Source organism: Rhagoletis zephyria, unplaced genomic scaffold (assembly GCF_001687245.7).
Source record: "Rhagoletis zephyria isolate East Lansing unplaced genomic scaffold, Rhagoletis_zephyria_1.1 Rzeph_scaffold_00412, whole genome shotgun sequence".
NCBI classification, from domain to species: Eukaryota; Metazoa; Arthropoda; class Insecta; order Diptera; family Tephritidae; genus Rhagoletis; species Rhagoletis zephyria.
In genome coordinates, this window is record NW_016157496.1 from 152,768 (window position 1) to 161,324 (window position 8,557).

The 8,557-nt window shown below is 38.6% G+C and overlaps 1 protein-coding gene across 9 annotated transcripts in view; it reads right to left on the reverse strand.

Annotated features, from left to right (window-relative positions):
• LOC108359572 (neurogenic protein big brain-like) overlaps positions 1 to 8,557 on the reverse strand; it is a 95,145-nt gene that overhangs the window by 8,540 nt on the left and 78,048 nt on the right. The gene's annotated exons all lie outside the window — the stretch shown is intronic.

Here is an 8,557-nt window from a genome sequence, read left to right on the forward strand (position 1 = left end):
AAAAAACACGCTTTTAAAGCATATCAAACTAAAAAGTAAAAAATAATTCTTAATATAAGTTGAAAATAATAATGAACAAAAAATACTAGTATTATTGTGAAAAAGCGTGGGGCGCTCTTTGCCATATTTTTCGTCTATCGAGCAACCCACACTTTTTCACAATAATACTAGTATTTTTTGTTCATTATTATTTTCAACTTATATTAAGAATTATTTTTTACTTTTTAGTTTGATATGCTTTAAAAGTGTGTTTTTTAGTTTTTTTTTAACTATATTTATTTTGTACTCTTGTGTTACATAGTTGATTTTTCATTTCAGTGTGGTCTATTTTTGTGCTCTGTTGGAAGGCTAAATATTTATACGTTTCTTGTTTTTCCATGTTTTGTAATATTCGACCATCCAATGTTTCTGTTTGAGCTTCAGACCATTTGTCTGTCCCCTTGGAAAATGCCTCTTTGTATATATGTATATGTCTTCAGTTGTTATTATATCTGTTAGGGTGTAAGATTTATCTGTGTCCTTCATTTGTCCATTTTTTTTTGTTCGTAGGAAAGGGAAATGCTTTATGCACTGGCCCCTCTATACTAACTTCCCCGAGTGTGGGACTCCCATCGAGGCATATTGGGCCACCCACTAAAACCCATACTCCCACCGCCCGTGCATGAATACCGCATCTGGCAGCGCAATTCTACATGGCTTTAGAATGCAGGAGCGCGCTACTAGAGCCTCAAGGCTGCTCTTGTGTTGGGGCGTTTTATTCGGGTGTCCTCAGTATACATCCGTCTTCTCGTTTGCAGCGGAGTACGAATTTCATCTATCTCTCAACTGCTTTCCACTTACCTGCACTGAAGATCATTACCGCAATTACGTTGTTCGGGGTTATGTATCCGTATCTTTCTTCCAACATTCTACGCGAAGTCAAGAAGTGCTCGCAAGCAAAGAATATATGGTGTACGTTATCTTCGACGATTCCACAGTAGTGATAGAAAGTATCTAAGTCTATGAAGATATTCTCGGAAGTAACTATGACCGGTGAGGAATTGCGTCAGATAGAAATCGAGTTTTCCGTTCAGCCCTTTTACCACGTTTGAAGGTCGGCTATCAGGGTGTGCGTCCATCGACCTTTTGTGCTCGCGTTCCAGTTTTGTTGCCCCAGCGGCGGATCCCGCACTGAAATTGTAAATCTATTTTCGCTTGTAAGCAAGTAGCTCAATCAGCATGGAGCACGATCTCTGTTTTAGCTGTAGCCAATTGCAGACCGTGATCGCTCATCCATCCACTGAAGCTGCGCACTAACTGCTTCAGCTTGAGCTGCGCTAGCTGGATTTTTCTTGCTGTTAGGACGGCGGCCAGTTCGTCCTCGAAGGCGACAAGGAAGGCGCTCTCCATTTTTCCGTGTGCAACAGACTGTAATACGTGGCTTTCCAAAGCACAGACCCCTGTGCAGCAACGCCGGTTATACGTCTCCTTCTCTGACCTTGTGTTGTGTTGTACAAAAGCCAACGGTCTCTGAGGTAGTCCCGAATCATATCTAGCAAATATGTTGGAACTTTGAATGACCGTTCCAAGGTCTGGAGCATGTCGTCCCATCTTGCCGAGTTGAAGGCGTTTTTGACGTCGAGTGTGACCAGTAGCACTATTGGCCGCGCCTGGTGGCAGGCTTCTTCGGCTTTATGTACCGCCTCAACTACTTCGCTAATTGCTCCTATAGTTGAGTGTCCCTTCCTGAAGCCATGTTGTCGGGGTGAAAGACCTCCCTCGTTTTCTATGGCTGACGTCAAGCGTATTTTGAGTAGACTCTCCATCCAAGTGTTTCCTTAGCGCTTATGTAGGCTGCTGCGCCTCAGGTCTGCCACGAATGTGCGTTGCGAGTCTGCGCATTCTATGGCAGGCCCTTCGCAGCTCTGCAATTCGGTCATTCCACCAGTATATCTGCTTTTTACCTGACCATGCTCTCCTCTGCGGCATTGAGGCTTTGCATGCCCGGTGTATACAGCGCATGGTTTCTTCGACCAACTTAGCACAAGGCACCCGTTATGGGTGAAATGCCTTGGGAATCTGCTAGGAGTGATGTGTCGAACTTGCGAACATCGACCTCAGACGGGTTCCATCCTGGTTTACTGCGAGGGATGCTGCGTGTTTGCTCTCGCGTTGTGTCAGTGACTTGGAAGGTGATGTAGTTATGGTCGTTGTCAGGCAGGTCTTCCATCACTCTCCACCCATAAGTCCTTCGAAGAAGGCTTTCTAAAACCAGGGTTATGTCAGGGATCGAGTATCCAAACCCGGCCTTCTATATGTAGAGGTCGTTCCGGTGTTGGGAATGGTCAGGTTAATGCGGGCTGCCGTTTCAAGTACCAGTCTTCCCCTGGTGTTTGTTTGGGGCATACCCCATTCCACGCCTCTTGCGTTGAAATCTCCAGCAACAATTATATGCCCGTTTATATCACGTAACTCATCTTCAAGGCCTTCGAGCTTTTCCCGGAAGACAAGGACTGTGTCGTTTGGAGACAGGTAGCAGCTCACTTGAGTGGTTTGTGCCATTTTCACCAGCCGTAGCAACGTCCGACCCCGCTGCTCTCAGCGCAATGTTTGGGGTTAGCAATCTAAATGGCGACCGAGCAGGTCACCAGCTACCCTACTCCTGTTCATGTTACCTTGTTTAAGTTTAATCATATTCGCACAAGCTTTGTCATAGGCTCAACAAGGGCATCCCTGAAGGCCTTGCACGCTCCCGAACTGGGCAGGTGATTGGAATTTTTCTGACCATCTCCCGCCGAACACAAGTAGCAGCTTGGGCTTTCTTTACTTGCAGAGGCTATGTGGCCCTGTACTCCATAATATGCAAATCATAAATTTGTATAGAAACTTTTTGTATCTCTACTTAAGTGCTAATAACTTCTACATTTATTATTCAATTTAGATGAGCAGTTCGTTATTATATTAATGAAGGACCATGCTTTGACGTGCAAGAATCTAAAAGTTAACAGGTTCTTTCATGTTGATACTTTTACCGAAAGTAACTTTTCTTTTATTATTATTTTTTAATTATGCGAAACTATCGATGAATCAATGACTAGCTCCTAAACTACTACATAATCCGTTTAGAAAATGTCGTTTATGCAGAAGATAGTAAATTTAATGTGCTTTAATACTGTAGAAAGAAATTTGAGATCCGCCAGCTATATAATAAAAAATATGCAATTAAGTTAGTGCACTTTTTCACATCTATAAAATTTGGCTATATCTCAAAAACTATTGCAGTTTATTGTATTTTTACTACATAATCAGATTCAGCGGAAAATGTTACATGAGAAGTAATGGTGTGCCACAGAAGGGGTTTCTTGTAAACTTGTGTAATTATTAATTAGATAAATAGTTTTCTCTATTTTTTTTTTTATTCATCACTTCCAATGGTACTATTTTTATTTCATGCAATATTGTTTAGATAAACAGGACTACAATAAGTCGTGGAGTAGGCCTACCGGGGAAACCACGTTAAAAAAAACTCGCCAAATACATTACCCCACAAGTACAGTGTAAATTGTGCATATTATGGAGAATATAATTTTTGAATCGCCATATCTCATAAATGGTAATTCTTAGGAAGAAAAATGTTATAACGGTTTTTATAGACAATTGCATGATATACACTTTTGTCTCATCTATTTATGTGATAAACCCTACCGGTTTGCTGAAAATTAAAAAAATCAATTTATGTGACCTTTGACCTTGAATAATTTTTTTGCAGACATGGTATCGATGGGGATTTTTGACATTTCATTCATAATGGTGTTCGTAACACTCGTACCAATTTTCAGCTTTATGCCCATTATTTTATCCTTGAATGTCTAAAGGTCGGTCCAAATAGAACTTTCGCGTTGGCTGTGGCGTTGGCGTTGGTTTGACAGAAAGCACGTTAAAAGTATGCTTGCTACAGTGAACGCTTGGCAGCGAATGCTTGGGCCACTAAATTAACATACTAACGACAGATAAATTAATATTTCATATCATCACTTGATTAAAAAGGAAAAATATTTCACATAATATTATTTATTTACAACAGCTGACGAGCGACGCACTCGAAAACATGAGAGTTGGCCATATTTTTGCTTTGTATTGGCGTGAGCGTTGCCGAATTTTGGCTATGTGGACGGCTGCATTTGAATTCATGTATTCATAGCCAGCTGTTGAAGCGACCCAACGCCAACGCCAACGCAACGCCAAGGTATGTGGACGGGCCTTAACTTGACCGGGCTGTTTGCGTTGTATTAGTTAGGACAGTTTTTAGGTAAATGAGCGTTATGTTTATTGACGCGACATTCATATTGATTATCGAAGATAATTTTCGACTCCAATATTTGTTGGGTAATTTTTAAACATTTTTCAATGCAATTGATAGGTCGAAATTTTTTGTGTAATGCTTAAAACGTTTTTTTATTTTTAATTAGTTCTGCTTAGAAAAGTTTGTTCATACAAACATATATATGTATACATATATATATGTATATATACATACGTGCATTCATACATACATATACACATATGTAGGTACTCGTACCCGTCATGCGTCGCTTTATTTGTTTTTTTCCCCTTCCCTATACTACCTATATCTTCCTTCTCACTCACGTAACGTTTTCAGTTTTAAAAATTTCACTCTCCGTTTTTGCGATAGCGCCGCCTAAGAAGTTTCACTTCAAAAATTAGCCGATTTTGCTTGTTGCATTGTTTTCTTAAAATTCAAACATATATGTTTCCATTTTTGATTAAGCGATCCAAAATCTGTTAGAAATGGCTACTAGCCTTATCGCGGAGAAAATTTTCATGTCAAGCAGGGTTATATAAAATATATATAAACATATTTTTTTCGGCCGCTGTGGTGTTGTGGTAAGCAGTGCGCGCTTCCACTCCGCAACGCCTGGGTTCAAACTCTGGTCAAAGCAACATCGCAAAAAAATATAGAAAAAGGTTTTTTCTTAACAGCGGTCGTCCCTCGGCAGGCAATGGCAAACCTTCGAGTGTATTTCTGACATGAAAAACAGCTTCTCATAAAAATACAATCGCCGTTCGGAGTCGGCATAAAACTGTAGGTCCCTCCACTTTGTGTGACAATATCACGGCGCACGCTACAAATCGGAGGAGAAGCTCGGCCAAACACTAACATATGTTGAAGCGCCAGTCTGTTATTATTTTTTTTGTTTAAAGAAGGCCGTAGCGGAGATTTTCTTCATAAAGTTTTTGTTATGAATGTCTTAAACTTAAGTGTGAAGTTTTATTCGTAAACTTAGAAAATAACAAATTGTTTCACTGTTTGTGTTTCGATATAGTGCCAACACATGGAATCAATATTACAGGTATTGTATTCCCAGATAACGCATATTCAATTCTGCCTTAATTACAAAACATCATTGTTGCCCACGCTTAAAGGTTTAAGGTATGGTAAAAATTGATACTTTCAAGCACTTAAAAAACTTTGTTTGCTGAGAACTTATTTAAATTCCGTAAGCCGAAGGTAAATATTTTGTTTCTTGATTTCGCAACTAGCGTAAATGGCAGCTTGCGTATTGACATAAAACGATTGTCAAAATGAAAAATAAAATAAATGAAAGGGAAGAACGTTTGTAAAGTTTGCTTTTACTTCTTTTGATCTATTTGCAGTGAGTTTTACACTTATGAGGGGTTGAGGTTTTATGCCTCCTCAAAGCAAATGTTTTGCATATATATAAAGATATATATATATATATATTTGATATTCAAAAAGGAGAACTCTGCTGATTATTGGTTATGATCCTCCACCTTGAATATTTATTTGCACAATAAATGTTATATATTTTTGAAAAGAGGAGAGAGGCCTTGCAGAAAGATGTTGCGCCTCTTTTCTCTGGCAATACAGAAAAGATAACTCTACGTAGTGAGGGTTATAATCACTAAGCGCGGCCCAAGGCCGCCTACGCAGAAAGGCGCTCTCTACAAAAAGTGTTCAGCCCCTTTTCTTTGGCAACACAGAAAGGAAAATTCTACGTAGTGAGGGTTATAAAAATTTAATACTATATATTTTAAAAACTAGAAGACTCTCGCACCTAAAAGTGGGCATTTTTGAAAAAGGGGGATCTCCAGCTTTCCAATAGAAAGCTTAATTTTCAAAAAGCAGAATTATGAGAAACAGAATTTTGTTAAGCAGAATTTCGTGTTCCAAATTTTGTAGTACCTGAATTTCGATACCAACCCAAATTTTCTATGTTAGATATATCGTGATAGAACCGCTCGCCGTGTTCGTCGCTAACGCCACCAAAATTTCCAGTAAAAAACTTAAAAGTGAGTGTTAGAATTGTATCTTTAGCGACATATTGCATGTCATATTCTTGTAGGCTGTTAAAAGGTTGCTGACCAACTTTTCATAGTTTTCGGATTTGTGGTTTCCAAGAAAATTACGGATTTTTCGATTGGATTAAGTTTTTCTTCAAACTGCTCATCAGCCAATAGGTCTCTAATTTGTGGCCCTGTAAATTTCCCTCTTTTCTTTTTGTTACTACGATGTTGACTTTTAACAATTAGTTGACCGAAAATATAACAAAAGTTATCAGGATGATTTACATACACTCTGGGCACCTTATTACGATATGTAGGAACAACAATCACAAAAAATGCCACTTTAATGCCAATAATAATTTGACGTTAATTTATCATAAGCACACTTTGGTAAGCAAAATACGCATAATCACTTCAGTCAATTTTTAAGCAAAACTGAGGGTACTTGCATAAAACTAAGTATGGCGTTCATTTGCGTTCGGGTAGTAATATCTAAAAAAGCACTTAATTTTCTTTAACAAAACCACTGTTTATCAGTGCAATAATAATAATAAACTGGCGTTTACACAATATTTGGTGTTTGGTCGAGCTTGTCCTTCGATTTGTGGCGTGCACCTTGATGTTGTCACACAAAGGTGAGGTCCTACGTTTTACGCTGCTTTTCATGGCAGAATACCCTCAGAGGTTTGCCCGCCGAGGGGCAATCGCTATTAGAAAAAAACTTTTATTTTTTATGTTGTTCGGAAACTGATCATGAACTCAGGCCCTGTGGAATGATAGCGCGCACTGCTAACCAATACACCACAGCGGCCACCACATAAAATATTAATATACAACTCAAGTGACCCAACTTTTGATATCGATGTTTTCCGATCGGGATGAAATTTGCACCAAGGTTAGTCCTATAAAATAGTAGTTATGAAACAAAATTTCAATGGGATCGGTCAAACACACTCCGAGTTGGAGGGTCTAGAATTTTGACATTTTGGTAAAACGGCCATTTTTTCGGATCCATATAACTAATTACCTATTGTATTTAGAAAATTTTTTCAGGATTGTTTTCGATAGATTTCTCTTCAGTCTTTGCAAATTGTATTTGTTTTTAATTAAAATGAATTTTTTTGAATATTTTTTTTATGTTTTTTTCAAAAAGGGGTACTTTTTAAATTTTTTTTTGCTCAAAAGAAAGCTTAGGTATTTTTCTTTAAGAGCTTTGTGGTCGCTTAGTGGGATGCGACTTGTTTATCAATCAAAATTAGCGTTTAGTAACTCGAAACAGCGGTTTTTTTAATTTTTAATATATGACCTACTCGCGCAACCTATAGTAGCTATAATAAATCAGCTATAGTTTATGAAGGCAGTGTATGGTCATTCTGAAGACCACTTTTTTAGAAACAGCGTTAAAATAAAGACTGAGTTATTTACATAATTACTATTTTCAGTAGCTATGGCTCATAAAAAGGCTAAGCTTGATAAAGAAATTTTGGCTTCTTTTTGCTTTAATCCCTTCAACAAAAAAAAAACACGTATCTTCAGATACACGACGGCTTTCTGACGGCTTAATATCAAAATTCCCTACGCTATCAAAACGGATGCGAATTTGTGGATCGTGCAGGAAAGAGCTCAGCAAATTGAAGGAATTACCGACTTCGAAAAGTAATGAGCCTTGTAAAGACGTTATTCTAGAAAGAGGGCATATTGAATCTGAGAACGATGACCGAATTTCCGATGACGACGGTTCCAACTTTACTGAAGAAAATATGACTTCAAGGGATGAGTGCCAAAACCAATACCACAATGATGCAGTAAAAGTACTTGAGCAAATAAAAGAAAAGTACAAAATTTCAACTAGTAGAGCAGAAAAAATTCAACTTCTCACGCTTGCTCCACCGACATGGAGTCGCGCAAAAACAATGGCTGAGTTTGGAACATCAGAAAGAAAAGCCAGGATTGCTAAAAAATTAGTTGCAGAGCATGGCATACTCACAGTCCCAAACCCAAAGAAAGGAAAACCTTTAGAGTGCAAAACTGAAGCTCTAGTGACTCAGTTTTATCAGCGCGATGATATGAGTCGCCTGATGCCAGGGATGAAAGACTGGGTGTCTGTACGAATTGACGGTAAGAAAGTTCAAATGCAGAAGAGGATAATTCTCTGCAACCTGAATGAGCTGTTCGCGAGCTTTCAATCTGAACACGAGGATATTAAAATTGGATTCACAAAATTTACCCAGCTCAGGCCAAAACATTGCGT